Source organism: Triticum dicoccoides, chromosome 4B (assembly GCF_002162155.2).
Source record: "Triticum dicoccoides isolate Atlit2015 ecotype Zavitan chromosome 4B, WEW_v2.0, whole genome shotgun sequence".
NCBI lineage: Eukaryota > Viridiplantae > Streptophyta > Magnoliopsida > Poales > Poaceae > Triticum > Triticum dicoccoides.
The window spans coordinates 443,195,420-443,212,259 of record NC_041387.1 but is presented as its reverse complement, the minus strand read 5'-3'; positions in this window follow the sequence as shown (position 1 = coordinate 443,212,259).

The following is a 16,840-nucleotide window of genomic DNA, read 5'->3' as shown; positions in this document are numbered from 1 at the left end:
CCATGTAGTAGGAGTAGGAGTCAAGGAAAGGGAAGAGAGAAGAGAAGGAAGGAGGGGGCGCCGCCCTCCCCTTAGTCCAATTCGGACTAGGCCTTGGGGGGGCGGCCTGCCTCTCTCTGTCTCTCTCCCTTAAAGCCCAATAAAGCCCATATACTCCCCGACGAATTCCCGTAACTCTCCGGTACTCCGATAAATACCCGAATCACTCGGAACCTTTCCAATGTCCGAATATAGTCGTCCAATATATCGTTCTTTGTGTCTCGACCATTTTTAGACTCCTCGTCATGTCCCCGATCTCATCCGGCACTCCAAACTACCTTAGGTACATCAAATCACATAACTCATAATATAAATCATCACCAAACGTTAAGCGTGCAGACCCTACGGGTTCGAGAACTATGTAGACATGACCGAGACACGTCTCCGATCAATAAACAATAGTGGAACCTGGATGCTCATATTGGCTCCTACATATTCTACGAAGATCTTTTATCGGTCAAACCGCATAACAACATACGTTGTTCCTTTGTCATCAGTATGTTACTTGCCTGAGATTCGATCGTCGGTATCTCAATACCTAGCTCAATCACATCATCGGCAAGTCTCTTTACTCGTTCTGTAATACATCATCCCGCAACTAACTCATTAGTCACATTGCTTGCAAGGCTTATAGTGATGTGCATTACCGAGAGGGCCCAGAGATACCTCTCCGACAATCGGAGTGACAAATCCTAATCTTTATCTATTCCAACTCAACAAGTACCATCGGAGACACCTGTAGAGCACCTTTATAATCACCCAGTTACGTTGTGACGTTTGGTAGCACACAAAGTGTTCCTCTGGTATTCGGGAGTTTCATAAGCTCATAGTCATAGGAACATGTATAAGTCATGAAGAAAGAAATAGCAACATACTAAACGATCAAGTGTTAAGCTAATGAAATGGTTCAAGTCAATCACATCATTCTCTAATGACGTGATCCCGTTAATCAAATGACAACTGATGTCTATGGCTAGGAAACTTAACCATCTTTGCTTCAACGAGCTAGTCAAGTAGAGGCATACTAGTGACACTTTGTTTGTCTATGTATTCACACATGTACTAAGTTTCCGGTTAATACAATTCTAGCATGAATAATAAACATTTATCATAAAATAAGAAATAAATAATAACTTTATTATTGCCTCTAGGGCATATTTCCTTCAGTCTCCCACTTGCACTAGAGTCAATAATCTAGTTCATATCACCATGTGAAAATATTCACATCTGTATGTGATGAACACCCATTGCTCACATCGTCATGTGATCAACACCCAAAGGGTTTACTAGAGTCAGGAATCTAGTTCACATCGCTATGTGATTTAACACCCAAAGAGTAGTAAGGTGTGATCATGTTTTGCTCATGAGAGAAGTTTAGTCAACGGGTCTGTCACATTCAGAGTCGTATGTATTTTGCAAATATTCTATGTCTACAATGCTCTGCATGGAGCTACTTTAGCTAATTGCTCCCACTTTCAATATGTATCCAGATTGAGACTTAGAGTCATCTGGATCGGTGTAAAATCTTGCACCGATGTAACTCTTTACGATGAACTCTTTTATCACCTCCATAATCGAGAAACATTTCCTTAGTCCTCACTAAGGATATTCTTGACCGCTGTCTAGTGATCTACTCCTAGATCAAAATTGTACTCCCTTGCCAAACTCAGAGCAAGGTATACAATAGGTCTAGTACACAGCATAGCATACTTTATAGAACCTATGACTGAGGCATAGGGAATGACTTTTCATTCTCTTTCTATTTTCTGCCATGGTCGGGTTTTTGAGTCTTACTCAACTTCACACCTTGCAACACAGGCAAGAACTCCTTCTTTGACTGTTCCATTTTGAACTACTTTAAAATTTTATCAAGGTATGTACTCATTGAAAAATCTTATCAAGCGTCTTGATCTATCTCTATAGATCTTGATGCTCAATGTGTAAGCAGCTTCACCGAGGTCTTTCTTTGAAAAACTCCTTTCAAACACACCTTTATGCTTTCCAGAAAATTCTACATTATTTCTGAACAACAATATGCCATTCACATATACTTATCAGAAAGGCTGTAGTGCTCCCACTTGTCGGTGTCAAAACCGTCGGATCTCGGGTAGGGGGTCCCGAACTGTGCGTCTAAGGCTAATGGTAACAGGATGCGGGGGACACGATGTTTACCCAGGTTTGGGCCCTCTCTATGGAGATAATACCCTACTTCCTGCTTGATTGATCTTGATGATATGAGTATTACAAGAGTTGATCTACCATGAGATCGTAGAGGCTAAACCCTAGAAGCTAGCCTATGATTATGATTATTCCTGTCCTACAGACTAAATCCTCCGGTTTATATAGACACCGGAGGGGGCTAGGGTTACACAGAGTCGGTTACAGAGAAGGGAATCTACATATCCGAATTGCCAAGCTTGCCTTCCAGGCAAAGGAGAGCCCCACCCGGACACGGGGCGAAGTCTTCAATCTTGTATCTTCATAGTCCAACAGTCCAGCATGAGCATATAGTCCGGCTGTCCGAGGACCCCCTAATCCAGGACTCCCTCAGTAGCCCCTAAACCAGGCTTCAATGACGATGAGTCCAACACGCAGATTGTCTTCGGCATTGCAAGGCGGATTCCTTCTCTGAATACCCCAAAGTAGATCTTGAACACAAGAATCATGTCCGGCTCTGCAAAGCAAATTTAACATACCCCCGTAGAGAGTACAATTTTCCACGAGTCTAATCTACTGACAACTTTTCCATAGCGTGACATCATGTCGTGGCCTGGTCATTATTCGACCCGTTTTCTCAACCTGCTTGCGAGGCGGTTTTATTGGCACGTCTTGTCGAAGCAGAGACCGTGTCCCCTTATCACGGGATTCTCATCAATACGTGTGTGGGTAACCCAACTGCGCCATTATCACGACTCTTGGGGAATAGTTGAGTTTCTACGGCAAGTGGGGAGGCGCATGATTTCCGCTACCTTTATAAAGAGACAAGGATTCCCCCTTTTCACCCACGCCTTCTTCTTCTTCTGCCTATTCTCTCTCACTTGAGCTCCAGCGCCCAAGAATCTGCCTTCTCCGCCCACAAAGGCATTCCGAAAATGTCTGGATTTGGAGCCAGAGGCAAGTGGATGGTCTCGACCGTCCAGGAGAAGGATATTAAGAAACTTCGGGAGGCCGAGTATTTGGCCAAGAAGATCGGCCACCGCCTTCCGACGGTGGGACAGATTGTCCCTACTCTGGAACCCCACGAGAGGGTTGTATTCCTTCCTCACTTTGTCCGCGGGCTAGGGTTTCCTCTCCAACCATTCGTTCGCGGCCTTATGTATTACTATGGGATCGATTTTCATGATCTATCCCCCAATTCCTTCCTCAACATCTCGACATTCATCGTCGTGTGCGAGGCCTTCCTCCGCATCTCTCCACACTTCAGATTATGGCTGAAGATTTTCAATGTGAAGCCCAAGGTGGTGCGCGGCGAGCATGCCGAGTGCGGAGGAGCCATGGTGAGCAAGATGCCCAACGTCACATGGACATTAGGTACCTTCAATGATTCCGTCAAAGGGTGGTGTCAGTGTCAAAACCGGCGGATCTCAGGTAGGGGTCCCGAACTGTGCGTCTAAGGCTAATGGTAACAAGAGACTGGGGATACAATGTTTTTACCCAGGTTTGGGCTCTCTTCGATGGAGGTAATACCCTACTTCCTGCTTGATTGATCTTGATGATATGAGTATTACAAGAGTTGATCTACCATGCGATCGTAGAGGCTAAACCCTAAAAGCTAGCCTATGGTATGATTGTTGTTGTCCTACGGACTAAACCGTCCGGTTTATATAGACACCGGATGGGGCTAGGGTTACACGGAGTCGGTTGCAGAGAAGGAGATCTACATCTGGATCACCAAGCTTTCCTTCCACGCAAAGGAGAGTCCCATCTGGACATGGGACGAAGTCTTCAATCTTATATCTTCATAGTCCAACAATCCGGCCAAAGTACATAGTTCGGCTGTCCGGATACCCCCTATCCAGGAATCCCTCAGTAGCCCCTGAACCAGGCTTCAATGACGATGAGTCTTGCACGCAGATTGTCTTCGGCATTGCAAGGCGGATTCCATCTACGAATACTCCAAGATAAATTCCAAACACAAGGACCGTGTCCGGCTCTGCAAGACAAATTTCACATACCACTGTAGAGAGAACAATAATCCACGAATCTAATCTTCTGACAACTCTTCATAGCGTGACATCACGCCATGACCCGACTTTTATTCGAACCGTTTTTTATAACCAACTACCACACACATTGTGAGGCGGTTTCTTTGGCACGTCTTGTCAAAGCAGAGATCGTGTCCCCCTTATCGCGGGATTCTCATCAATATGGGTGTGGGTAACCCAACCATGCCATCAATCATGGCGCTTGGAAAATGAGTAATTTTGACAGGCAAGTGGGGGTCACACATTTTTTTCACCGCCTTTATAAGGGATAAGGATCACCCATTTTCACCCTCGCCTTCTTCTTCCTCTGCTCATTCGTTCTCGCACTCTCGAGCCCTAGCACCCAAGTTCTCACCTTCTCGTAGGACCATCCACAACATGTCCGGAGCGGGAAGCAAGTGGATGGCCTCCTCCGTCACAGAGGAGGATATCACCAAGCTTCGGGCGGCCTGATACCTGGCCGAAAACATCACGCACAGGCTTTCGACGGAGGGACAGATCATCCCTACCCCAAAGTCTCGGGAGAGAGTAGTATTCCTCCCTCATTTCATCCGTGGACTAGGATTTCCACTCCACCCCTTCGTCTGCGGGCTCATGTATTACTATGGGCTAGATTTCCATGATCTAGCCCCAAATTTCATCCTCAACATCTCGGCGTTCATCGTCGTGTGCGAGGCCTTCCTCCGCATCAGGCCCCACTTTGGCCCGTGGCTGAAAATCTTCTACGTTAAGCCGAAGATCGTTAGCGGCCAGCAGGTGGAGTGCGGAGGCGCCATGGTGGGCAGAATGCCCAACGTTACATGGCTTGACGGCTCCTTTGTGGGATCGTGAAAGGGTAGCAATCGGGGTGGTTCTACATCACCGAGCTGCGCGATGCCAATTGGGTGGCGGCCCCCAAATTCCGATCCGGAATCCCCATGCGGCTCACCTCTTGGGAAAAGAAGGGCCTGGCCTGGGGCGAACCTGTGGAGCTGACCGGACTCAAGACCTGTATCAAAAGTATGAGGGACAAGAAGATCAAGCTTGTCAACGTGGTTCAGGTCATGCTCGTCCGCCGGATTCTCCCGTGTCAAAGACGGGCATTCAATATGTGGGAGTTCGATCCGGCCGAACACCAGATGCTGCAAGAGCTCTTCGACGCGACGCATAAGGACGTCTGGAAGGTGTTGTTCAAGACCGGCGAAGTTCGTCCTCCCATTTCCGAGGACCATGGGCTCAGCGCAAAGCGCTTCGCCAATTCGGTAAGTCCTCTAACCATCACGAGATGTATCTTTCCCAGCATATTCGTGGGAGGATTTTAAGTCATCATGCTGACAAAACAGGATTACATGGAGACGACGGAGCAGATCGACTGTCCGGCTCTGCTGCCCGAAGATTCAGCGACTGCACTCCTAACGGAGATGCTGGCTCCGGCGCCTTATAAGGTGCCGGAGAAGAAGGCCGAAAAGAAGGCCATGGGGACCGGGAAGGGTCTCCGGCGCGAGGTCGCATCGGATGCCTCGCCTGAAGATGATGAGGCGCACTCCTCCCACGAAGGGGAGGAGAAGAAGAATAGGAAGAGGGCCGCCCCATCCGGGGAAGCCGAAGGGTCCAAGAAAGCGGCCGCGGGGACCAGGAAGGGTCCCCGGCGCCAGGCCGCAATAGGCTCGTCGTCAGGAGACGGCAAGGCAGATTCCTCCCATGGAGACGGGGAGAAACACGAAGAAATGCCCCCTCCCCGCTGGGGGAGGAGAAGAAAAGGAAAGCCGCCCCACAGGGGGAGGCTAGGAGCCGAAGAAGGGAAAGGTATCCCTTCCGGACCACCCACCACAACCGCCTACAGCGAGGAGGAGTGGCTACCCAGGGGGGAGCCCCAGGCAAAGTCATAAGTATCCGCATTCTATAATACTTTCTTGTGACTCTAACTTTCTGGTTCGTAATGACACCGAACACGTGTATGCAGTCCGGCCAGGTCCAATCTCGGGGTATCCTCTTCATATGGGTCCTTGAGTGCGTCAGAGATGGATTCACTCCCGACGACCACCTCCCCACGACTTGTGGATGACACCAAGGTGTTGTCCCAAAGGATACCAGAGCAGGGGCGACGGTTCCAGAGACACCCCAAGGCAAAATCCCAGACGCCAGGCACACGGGGGGTAAGATCCCCATGGATTATGCGGACGGGAGCCGCAGCAAGTCTGGCTTTCCACCGGTTACTGCACCGGAGCCTTCGCAGGTTCTGGATTCAAGTGAGCAGCCCCTCGCCAAGGAGGGCGAGCCGGCCGTGCCGATGACCTCCGCCTAGCCGGGGGCATCGGATAATTTGCTGGAAGTGCTTCACAGCGCTTCCATCAACGACGAGCACCGTACTCTAATGAGTACGGTGTTTGAGAAGGTTCAGGCCGCCAAAAGCGGATTGACCGAAGACTACACCAGCCTCCTAATAGGCTGTGAGGTAAGTAATGAAAAGTGTGAGAAAATATCACCCAATAGACAGTAGCCCCTGATACTCTGTTTGGTGTTCGGAAAGAAAAAGCCAAACGGAGGGTCAATTTTTTAATCCGCAGAAGTCTGACAGTACTTGTCTATGTTAATGAGCAGGCACTGCTGCTGACCGCTGCTACGTGCACAACTGAGGTCGCCGGACTCAGGTAGGATCTGGGGCAGGCCGAAGAGGAGCTCGGCCTCGTGAAGAGGCAGCTCGAGGAGAACAAAGGTAAGTGATACCCCGTTCGTGTGTCGTGTAGAGGAGAAAATTGATGATGCTAACAAAAAGCATTATGATTTTTAATAGGGGCGGCAACTGAAGTGGCGGCCCTGAAGAAAGCGCTGTCCAAAGCGAAGCCAAGGCGGCCACAGAGCGCACCGAGCGTGAGAAACAAGATGCTCGGGTGGGGGAGGTACAACAAGAGCTCCAGGAGTTCGGTAAGAAGTTTGGGTCCTTGGAGCATGACTTCAAGACGCAAGCGTCCGAGCTTGCCAAAGCCCTTGAAAGCGCGAAGGATGCCAAGGCCGAAGCCCAAAAAGCCCTGTAGGAAATCCAGGCGGCCAAGAAGATAGCGGCGGGTAAGGCATTCATTATGAAAATCAAGCATGTGGAGGAGACATTTCTTTTACTCACCCACATTCAGAGCTCTCCAGGGGCATTCACAGATCTGCCACGCAGCATATTGGATGCCGCGGAGTTCTATCGTGCCGAAGAGGGGAGCTCTATAGAGAAGCTGTTCTGGTCCCAGTATACTGGAGCCGAACACCCAATGTCCCTGAGTGACCAGCTAAAGCAATTGGTCGAACTCCACAGGGCGGCCGAACTGGCCATGAAGGACCTCATAGTCTTGATGTGGCCTGATGAGCCCCTGCCTGACAGCTACTTTGGCCTTATAAAGCGGATGGTAAGTGCTTGTCCGTGGTTTGAAGTTATCAAGCAGTCAGTCTCCATTGAGGGTGCCCGCCGGGCCTTTGCCCGCGCGAAGATGCATTGGGCCAAACTGGACGCTGAGAAGCTAGTGAAGGACGGACCCCCGGAGGGTAAGGAGCATCACTACCCCGAGAAATATTATGATGGCATCATGAAAGGCGCCCGCCTTGTGGCCGATGAATGTACCAAGAACTTAATCTTTGAGTGAATGGACTCGTGTCGTCTTTGTAATATGAGAACGAGTTTGTGTATGCTATATAACGCTTTGTTAATTTAAAATATTACCTTCTGTGCGACCGTTTATAAAATTATGAGAGTAGGCAAGTCGTCGGCTTCCGCCCCCGTGTAGCTAGTACTGGGGTGTTCATGGAAGACCCAAACACTATTTATACAAGTTATTGGTCCTTTAAGGAGGTGTTTGGCGCAGCGAACGAGGCAGTCGGACTATGCGGCTTTATAACTCTCACTTGGCCATAGAAGTCTATAGTTTTAAATTTCGGTGAAGCCCCTAGTATTCGGAAGGCCTAAATCAAACAAGGCCGATTCCTCGCCTTAAGCGAAAAAAATCTTTAAGGATTTAGTACCTCTCGAACAGCGACCAGCTCTCGCCACATCATGACAGTCAGTTTTCGGCTTTCTCTACTGAGGTGCTCGTCCGGAAGAACCGGGACACAATCGCAGTAGTTCTCCCTGCGCTACCTTAGCCGATATAACAGAACGTAAGGTACCAAAACAAGGGAGCCGGGCTAACCCAACTATTGACCCAAGACATGGTTCGGAGCTGATGCATATAATGCTATAAGTTCGGGGTGTTGCATTGTTGAAAGTATTCAGACTTTTATTGCCATGTTATGGGGCTCAATAAAAATCCCCTGGCGAACTGATCGTACCAAAGTGTACGGATCCAACATTAAATAAATATTCAAGGGAAGATATGAAGATAGTAATAAGAAGCTGACGCTGTATACTATTTCCCATTGTTATTTGGATAATACGGGAAGGCGTATGTGTACAATTAATGCATTAAGCAGAAAAAAATAGGACTATTTGACATGTCCTATCCAAGGGCAGGCTGCATGCGGGTATGTAAGAACAGGTATAACGACCATTGAAAGAGACCACCTGGGTATTCCCTTGTGTGCATAGCCTCTTGCCTCCTTGGTGTTCCCCCAGTGATGAGTTCGGTAGTCCGGTTCTCTGAAGGGGCTGCCCGAAAGTAGGGTCCTGAAAAGAAAGAAAGGAGAAGGGTGTGTGGGCCTCGTGGAGGCTAAACTGCACTGTGAGCTGCATTGTCGACTCGCCTCCGCCTATGCCCATGGTATTTTGAGTGCGTAGTTGTTTACGCGTGGTACAAATGACTCCTCCATGGGGCTGGGGCGGATGCTGGATTGCTAATCGAGCTCTTGGCGTGCCTGACCATCCTGATGTGGGGTGCTCCGGACTCGCTTGACGGTGTTCGGGGTTGTTATTACCGAATGGGCTGTCTGTCGAAGAAGGCTGCTTTGTACTTCTGCTGCAAGGGCTGCAGTGTGCTCTTCCGTACGGAGGGAGCGGTCTATGTTACCATTGACTGTTATAACCCGCGGGGTCCTGGCATCTTGAGCTTAAGGTACGCATAGTGTGGTACGACACTGGATCGAGTGAACGCAGTTCGTCCTAGTAGTGCATGATAGCCACTACGGAAAGGGACGATATCAAAGATTAATTCCTTGCTTCGGAAGTTATCCGGAGATCCAAAGACCACTTCCAGTGTTATTGAGCCCGTACAACGGGCCTCTACCCCTGGAATTACACCTTTAAAGGTGGTTTTGGTTGGTTTGATCTGTGAGGGATCAATGTCCATTTTGCGCACTATGTCCTGATAGAGTAGGATCAGGCTACTGCCACCGTCCATAAGGACTCGCGTGAGATGGAATCCGTCGATGATTGGGTCAAGGACCAATGCGGCTAAGCTGCCGTGACGGATGCTGGTAGGATGGTCCCTATGATCAAAGGTGATCGGACAGGATGACCATGGGTTAAGCTTTGGGGCGACTGGCTCCATCGCGTAGATGTCCCTAAGTGCACACTTTTGTTCCCATTTGGGGATGTGGGTGGCATAGATCATGTTTACCGTTTTCACTGGGGGGGATTTCTTCTGTCCCCCAGTGTTCGGACGCCGGGACTCCTTGTCGTCATCGCTATGCAGCCCCTTGTCCTTGTTTTCAGCATTCAACTTGCCGGCTTGTTTGAACACCCAGCAATCTCTGTTAGTGTGATTGGCTGGTTTGTCAGGGGTGCCGTGAATCTGGCACGAGCGGTCGAGTATGCGGTCCAGACTGGACGATCCCAGATTGTTTCTTTTGAACGGCTTTTCCCGCTGACCAGATTTAGAGCTGCTGAATCCGGCATTGACTGTCGTATCTTCGGCGTTGTCGCCATTGTTCCGACGCTTATGTCTATTGCGTCGTGGTTTTCCGTTATTGTGGCGGACATCTGAAGTGCCAGAGTTTCCTGGCGTGGTGTTACTGCGAGCCAGCCAACTGTCCTCGCCCGCGCAAAAGCGGGTCATGAGTGTCGTGAGGGCCGCCATGGACTTCAGTTTTTCTTGGCCGAGGTGTTGGGCGAGCCACTCGTCGCGGATATTATGCTTAAAGGCCTCCAGGGCCTCGGCGTCTGGACAGTCAACAATTTTGTTCTTTTTAGTTAGGAACCGAGTCCAAATTTTTCTGGCTAACTATCCGGGCTGTTGGGTAATGTGACTTAAGTCCTCAACATCCAGTGGTCGCACATAGGTGCCTTGGAAGTTGTCGAGGAATGCGTCCTCAAGATTTTCCCAACTGCCGATGGAGTTCGCTGGCAGGCTATTCAGCCAATGTCTGGCTGGGCCTTTAAGCTTGAGGGGGAGATACTTGATGGCATGTAGATCATCACTGCAAGCCATGTGAATGTGGAGAAGAAATTTTCAATCCACACCGCGGGGTCTGTTGTGCCATCGTATGACTCGATGTTGAAAGGATTGAATCCTTCTGGGAATTGATGATCCATTACTTCATCAGTGAAGCAGAGGGGGTGTGCGGCGCCTCTTTCCGGGGCTATGTCACGACGCAGTCCAACTAAGTCTGGTCGGTTATGTTTGGCCCGACAGGATTTATTATTAGTGTATCCGGCGTGACGGTCATCGTCATGTGTTGTGGCACGCCCCCGTGATCCGTAGATCGATCTTGGTTGTCCTGCGTTGTTTTCCAATATGTCTCGCGGGTCTTGTGTATTGCCCCGGGCCGTAGTGAACTGGCGTGGGGGTGCGGGCTGGTACGTCGTTTTATCCCGGCCAAGAGGTGGCCGGTCAGCCTCGTCTTGTGCTGGTAGTGTAGGCTCTACGACCTCTTCCTCTAGCCGAGGTAGCAACTTATGTTTTGTGTAACCCTTAGTGGGGGGCTCGAGTCCATATTCCTCGGCCGCTAGGACCTCAGTCCATCTGTGTGCGAGCAGATCTTGATCAGCTTGGAGCTGCTGCTGCTTCTTTTTCAGGCTTCTTGCAATGGCTATAAGCCGACGCTTAAAGTGCTCCTGCTCTATGGGGTCCTACGATACGCCGAATTTATCGTCACCGAGGCTCACCTCGTGTTCGGAGGGAGGCATGTAGTTGTCGTCCTCCAGGTATCCGTCCGTCGCCTGTTCATCTGGGCTGACCTGTCCTTGTTCTTGTTCGGCCCGCTCGAAGGTAGGCTGATCAGGATTGTATTCCTCTTTGGCGCCATCTGGATTATTTTCTTCTCCAGTGCCGGTGTTGCTATGGCGGGGCTTAGAGCGGCGCCGATGACGCCCATGCTTTGATTTCTTCCCTGAGGGGTTATCTTCTGTTGCCTCATCGCCATTGTTTTCTTTGGGGGTGTCCACCGTATATATATCATATGAAGAGGTGGCAGTCCAGCACCCTATGGGCGGTGGTTCTTGTTCTTCTCCGGCATCGTCGTCTATACCGTCGATGTCTTCGGAGTCGAAGTTAAGCACGTTGGTCAAATCATCGACCGTGGCTATGAAGTGGGTGGTGGGTGGGTAACGAATTTCTTCGTTGCCTGCTTCCCACTCGAGCCGAACATAGTTCGGCCATGACTCTCCTGACAAAGAGAGAGACCTTAATGAATTTAGCACATCAGCAAAGGGGAGTGCTGAAAGATGTCCGCGGCGGTGAACTCCATTACTGGAGCCCAATCGGACTTGATGGGCCCGAGCGCGCGTGGTTCGGAACCCACATCCGGACACAGGTCTAGGGGTCTGGTGACGTAGATCCCCTTAACGGCGGAGTCTGTGTTTGGCTCTACCACCGAAGAGTATGCGGCCTCCATGGCGGGGTCCATCCACCCGTCCTCGGTCGATGCGATCTTCCCCGGATTTAGGTCCGGAGCGGCTGCAGGGGTGACATCCCGAATGCTGTCCGATAGCAGATTTAAGTCATGCTCGTCGTGACTGTTCGGTACTCCCGATGCAGGCTCGAATCCGTCGAAGATCAAGTCTCCGCCGATATCGACCATGTAATTCAAGTTCCCAAACCTGACCTGATGGCCAGGGGCGTAGCTGTCGATCTGCTCCAGATGGCCAAGCGAGTTGGCCCGCAGCGCGAAGCCACTGAACACGAAGATTTGTCCGAGGAGAAAAATCTCACCCTGGACTGCGTTGTTGAAGGTTGGGGGAGCCATCGAGCCTTACAGCAATGACACAGAGGAACTCTCAATGAAAGCACCAATGTCGGTGTCAAAACCAACGGATCTCGGGTAGGGGGTCCCGAACTGTGCGTCTAAGGCTAATGGTAACAGGAGACTGGGGACACAATGTTTTTACCCAGGTTCGGGCCCTCTTTGATGGAGGTAATACCCTACTTCCTTGATTGATCTTGATGATATGAGTATTACAAGAGTTGATCTACCACGAGATCATAGAGGCTAAACCCTAAAAGCTAGCCTATGGTATGATTGTTGTTGTCCTACGGACTAAGCCCTCGGGTTTATATAGACACCGGAGGGGGCTAGGGTTACACAGAGTCGGTTACAGAGAAGGAGATCTACATCCAAATCGCCAAGCTTGCCTTCCATGCAAATGAGAGTCCCATCCGGACACGGGACGAAGTCTTCAATCTTGTATCTTCATAGTCCAACAGTCCAGCCAAAGTACATAGTCCGGTTGTCTGGATACCCCCCTATCCAGGAATCCCTCAGGTGGCAACAACAGTGGTTCTATGTCACTGAGCCATGCAGCACAAAATGGGCCGCAGCTCCCGAATTTCGATCCGGAGCTCCATTGCGGCTTACATCCTGGCCCAAGAAGGGCCTAAACTGGTCTTCGCCAGATGTGTTTGCGGTGATCCAGGCGCGTATCAAGGGTATGGAAGACAAGAATATCAAACTTGTCAACGTAGTCCAGGTGATGTTAGTTCACCGGATTCTCCCTTGTCAACACAGGGCTTGCAATTTATGAGAATTCGACCCGGCCAAGCACCAGACCTTACTAGGGTTCTTCGACTCATCGTACAAAGACATCTGGAAGGTGCTCTTTATATCCGGCAAATCGTGGCCGGATTCAGCCAAGGACCGCAGGTACCAACTGTCCTGACCCATGAGTTCGGTAAGTCTTCGTATGTTGGCAAGTCATATGCTTTATCTGCATAATCCAAGGGAAACGCTTAATGTATTTCCAACAACTCTCCTAGGGCTGGACGAAGAAGGCAGGGCGGATCTACTGCCCGGCCCCGCTACCAGAAGAACAAGCCGGCCCACTTCTGATGAAGAAGCTGGTCCCGGTGCCTTACAAGGCTCCGAAGAAGAAAGCCGAGAAAGAGGCCAAAGCGACCAGGGGCGGCCTTCATCACCAGGGTACTGCGGACACAATAACCGAAGACTCCGAGGCCCGCTCTTCCTCCAAAGAGGATGAGAAATAGGAGGAAAGCCGATCCCCCCAGCAAGGGGGAGAAAGAAAAGGACGGTCTCCACACACTTGGAGGCTGAGTCGCCTAAGAAGGGAAAACCCCCCTTTCCGGACAAATCCGCCACTACCACCGACAGCAGCCCGGAGTGGGAAATCGTGAGTATATAAAACCCGGACACGTTTGTATGTCCAGACTCACTATCGTATGGCGTCTAACGCATTGAGTCACGCCTTTTTTGCAGCCCGGCCAGGTCCCGCGCCCAGCAATCCTCATCGGAGGATTCACTGGGTTCGGGCGCTATGGACAGCGGGACCCCCCTGACGGGCCCTTCCCCAAAACACATGGACGACTCCGAGTTATCGTCCCCAAGGGACCCAGGCCGGGGAGGGGCTGGGGAGACTGTCAAGGCGGTGCCAGAGGGTCAAACCTCGGCGGCCGGTCACATGGGGGAAAAGGCCCCCATGGACACCGATGGCGGGGGCTATCTTGAATTCGGCCCCCAACTGGACACAGTTCTGGAGACCAACTGGGCTCCGGAATCAAGCGGGCCACCTCCCTCGATAGAAAGGGGTGCGCCTGTTCCACTGGCAACCTCTGCCCAACCAGAGGTGTCAGATATCTTATCAGCAGCACTGAAGAACGCTTCCATCGCTGAAGAACACCGTGCCCTTATGGGTGCGGTATTTGAGAAGATTCAGACTGCCGAAAGCAGGCTAACTGATGCTTGCATCAGCCTTATAACGGGCTTTGAGGTATGCTGTGAGGTTTCAAAGAGTGTCATAGTATAGATTGTAGCCCCTGATACACTGTTTGGTGTTCGGAAGAAAAAGCCGGATAGAGGATCAAATATATGTTCGCAAGAGACTTACCTTGTAGTACCTCTCCCTCTTTTGTTTTTCTAAGCAGCCGTCTGTGGTGACTGCCACCTCTCATACTGCAGAAGTCTTCGGACTGAAGCAGAGTCTAGAGCGGGCCGAAGAAGAACTCGACCAAGTGAAGAAGCAGTTGAAGGATAACCAGGATATGCAAAAAAACCTTTTTTGCATTCAGTACGAATGAATAATTGAGTATGACGAAAAAATTTCATGATGTGCTCTAGGAGCGACGGCCGAAGTCGAGGCTCTTAGGAAGGCAGTGGCCGAGGCCGAGAAGAAGGTGGCCAAAGAACAGACCCTTCGTGAAAAGCATGAGGCTAGGGTTATTGAAGTTCAGCAAGAGCTCCAAGAGGCCGTGAAGAAGTGCGAGACCTTGGAGCAGAGTTTAACGGAGAAAGAATCCGAACTCATCAAGGCTCGTCAAGACGCGCACGATGCCCGGGCGAATCCCAAGGCACCCTTTAGGAAATCCAGGAGGCCAGAAAGATCGCAGCGGGTAAGGCTTTTTCTATTCAAAGCAAATATTTGAAGGAAGAAAGTCATGTTACTAACCCGAATTCGGATTTCTCTAGGTGTGTTTGAGGAACTGCCGCATAGCGTATCTGATGCTGCAAAATTCAACTGAGTCGAAGAAAGGAGCTCTACGGAGAAGCTGTTCTAGTCGCAATATCTGGTGCCAGAGCATCCAGTGCCCTTTGCCGATCAACTGAAATAGCTGATCAGGCTGCATAGGGCGGCCGAACTAGCCATGAAGGATTTAATTATCCGGCTATGGCCCGCCGAGGCCATTCCTAGCAGCTACTTCGGGCTCGTGAGATGGCTTGTAAGTGCTTGCCCTCGACTTGAAGTCATCAAGCGGTCGGTCTCTATGGAAGGTGCGCGAATGGCCTTCGCTTGCGCCAAGGTGCACTGGGCGATGATGGATGCCAAAAAGCTAATGACCGAAGGACCGCCTGCGGTGAAGGAGCACCACAAGCCCGAGTTATATTATGACAGTGTCCTAAAGAGATTCCGCCTTGTAGCGGAGCAATGTGCCAAGGATATTATATTCCCATGAATACATTCATGTTATCCTTTGTAATGTTGAACAAGGTCGTTTATGTAATATAACGCCTGTTATTTGGAAAATTTACCTCTTGTGCGGCCGTTTTACATATTAATCCTGAGAGTTGGCCAGTCGTTGGCTTCTTCCCCCACGTAGGAAGTACGGGGGTGTTCGGGATGAACCTGAACACTCTTTACCCCAATTTTGGGTCCTTGAAGGAGGTGTGCAGCGCAACGAACCAGGCAATCAGACTATAAGGCTTTATCACCCTCACTTAGCCATAGGAGTTTGATAGAAGAAAGGTAGGCGTAGCCCCTGGTGTTCGAAAGACCGCACTAGGGGCTCTATAAGCACCTGAACGGAAGAAAAGAGCCGATCCGTCGCATGCTGCATTAGTTATCACATAATGCGGAAGAAATCCTTAAAGATTTTGTAACCTCTCGAACAGCTGACCGGCTCTCACCGCATCATGACAGTCAGTTTTCGGCTTTCTCTACTGAGGTGCTCGTCCGAAAGAACCGGGACACAATCGTAGTAGTTCTCCCTTTACTACCCTAGCTTATATAGCGGAACGTAGGGTAGCAAGCACAGGAGCCGGGCAACCCAACTATTGACCCAAGACATGATTCGGATCCGATGCATATAATGCTATAAGTTCGGGGTGCCGAACAACCGTTAAGGTGTTCGGACTTTGTTGCCGTATTATGGGTACAACGAGGCCCCTAGCATATTAAGGCGTACCGTAGTGTACGGCTGCCGCTTCACAAGAAATATCAATAAGAAACAGCAGCAAGTAAGCGTCATATAAAGTCGCATGTTGTAATTGAATAATACGTCGAGGCGTACGAATACAAGTGGTGCGATAAAAAGAAATATGACTTCGGAACCTGCTGAGACCAGTAGGTGGGGCTGTGTGCGGATTCGTTGAATAATCAGATGATCGTCAAGGGGAATATCTAAGGATTCCCTTACGCGTTCGAGCTGTTTCCCTCCTTAGTATGTTCGTCCCGTCATGGGTCTGTTTGCCATGTCGCCAGTGATGGCCTAGACAAAAGTGGACCTGCAAATAGAATGCAAAAAATGTTTGTGTGCCACGGAGCGGTTAAGCCGCATTGTGGGTCCTAACCTAGCTTTGCCTCCGCCTATCGCCGGAGTGGTTAATTGAGCTCTTGACGAGCTAGGCTATCCTGCCGCAAAGTAGTTCAGACTCTTTTGACAGTGACCGGGAGCCTGGCTGTTAAATGAAGGTTCGATTGAAAAATGCCGCTCTGCGCTTCTACTGCTAAGGCGATGCTACCTCTTGAGCACTGCGTTGGATTTCCCCGAAGAGGAGAGGATGATGCAGTAAAGTAGCGTAAGTATTTCCCTCAGTTTTTG